Genomic DNA, 2,184 nt, shown 5'->3' with positions numbered 1-2,184 from the left:
AACACACCTGCTTCAAATCAGTAATGTGTTGCACCCAATCAGTAATGGGGACATAAATCCATGGTAAATCCAAATGGCATGTGTGATTTTCACAATGGAGGGCAGGAGTGAAGGTGGAAGTAGAAGTAGAAGTGGACATGGAAGAGAAGGAAGAGGAGGAGGAGGAGGAGGAGCCATCATTTTCAATGAAATTAGAGCAACAATCATACACCATGTTCTGGTTCATGGAATGAGTATGAGGGAAGCAGGACTACGTGTTCAACCAAATATAAGCAGGTTCTCTGTGGCCTCCATTGTCAGGGTTAGGGTTACATAAATGATAGTACACTTACCGGTTGTGTTCTCTGAATGTCCTGTTCAAGGTTGGATTCGTCATGCTGAAGGGTTCTTTCCCCGTTGTTTAGCAAGGGACAGGATTGCCTGTAACGTTGATGAGGTCCTGTGGCCTGACCATGCCCAGAGGCATGATGCTGAGGCAGAATGATTCCAATACATTGCTATCGATCTGCTGCATATTTTGTTTGTGACTATATTTGTGTGCAGGATTGTGCAAATACTTCATAATAAATCTAATTTTTCCCCTGCTCTGCTTTGAGTGCAGTGTTTTGCATTTATCTCTGTAGTGTGTAATGACTGCTGTGTGGTGTTTAAGCATTAGCTGGATGTGTGTGATATCTGAAAACAGTGTTTGGTTTTGGGTAAAGATAACATAGTTCTGAAGCAATTGTTGATATAGCAAGACAAGTCAAAGGTTTTGACAGTGTAGCTTAAGTTTGGTGATTTGTGTTTAAGGTTTTGGGAAGCGAGAGAAATTTTCAAAAAAATGTGTTTTAGCAACTCAGAAATACTGTAATATTACATTACTAATTTCCTTTTTTATTAAGCTGGAAATCAGAATGCAGCTGGTGTCCATTTCTTAGCAACTCCATTTTTTTTATCTCTATCACAGGAATGAGTGCCAAATAAGATTATCCTGCAGAACTTACAGAAATTTATTAGATGATAAACGCATTTCGGCCACAATACCTTCAAGTGTCGCTTAAGCTCTGTTTTACCTAATCAACCTCCGTTGCCATGGTTACATCGATGCCTGGGGGTAGGCTTTTATTATTTGTGCTTATATGCATATAAGTTCTTTTGTACCAATGACAGTATTAGTAAAGTCAATTGGAAGCCTTCCATTTTGTGTTATTGAGAATCTAGAAAGAAACACAGATATAGTAGAGCCTACTGAACTGTGCAATGTTCCAATATCCTGCAAAATAAAACACTCAAAAGTAATAAGTAATGGTGTGAAAGACAAACAGCAATGTCTTTGTTTAGCACTTACTGTAAAAACCTTCCAGTGCCTCATTTTGATATATAAATACCTTAAAATGACAAGGCTGTTTCACTTCCTCTGTTCATTTATATTCTCAAAAGAAGATCACATTCAAAAAAATAAATAAATAAAAACAGAACATTTGCACATTTTTGAACATCCGAAACATTTGCAAAAAAGTTACTAAAGCAATAGTCAACTCCTTTACTTTTGATTAAAACGGATTGTTAATAATGAGCAACCCTGTCCCATGTTAAGTCTTCCTCCATAAAGACAGAGCATTAAACAGTATGCAACTGTTGTGGATAAAGCTTGTTGAAACGTGGGGAATTAGTCACATGGAAACAACTCATTGTATTTAAGAGCCTGTGAAAGACAGTTTGCTGAGGTTTACAGCAAATATTAGAATGGGGAAAAGGGCAGATTTTAATGATGTGAAAGCTGGGATGGTTATTGGAGCCATATTTGGATTTTTTTCTTCAATAATCTCTCAGGTTTACATGAAGTGATCCAAAGAGAAAAATACATTTCGTAAAAATTCAAAAAATATCCACTGGACTTGGTTTCCAAGATTTGAAGACATTTAGCCACCTCTCCAGGAAGCTTTCTCAATTCAAAAGCTTCCTGGAGAGTTGGCTTTTTTTTCTCAGAATTCTGACTTTAATCTCAGAATTCTGAGAAAAAAAGTCAGAATTCTGAGAAAAAAGTCAGAATTCTGAGAAAAAAGTCAGAATTCTGAGAAAAAAAGTCAGAATTCTGAGATTTAAGTCAGAATTCTGAGAAAGAAAAGTCAGAATTCTGAGATTAAAGTCAGCATTCTGAGATTGAAGTCAGAATTCTGAGATTAAAGACAGATTTCTGAG

This window comes from Cyprinodon variegatus, unplaced genomic scaffold (assembly GCF_000732505.1).
Source record: "Cyprinodon variegatus isolate N-32 unplaced genomic scaffold, C_variegatus-1.0 Scaffold1435, whole genome shotgun sequence".
Lineage (NCBI taxonomy): Eukaryota > Metazoa > Chordata > Actinopteri > Cyprinodontiformes > Cyprinodontidae > Cyprinodon > Cyprinodon variegatus.
Note: the sequence above shows the minus strand (reverse complement) of the source record.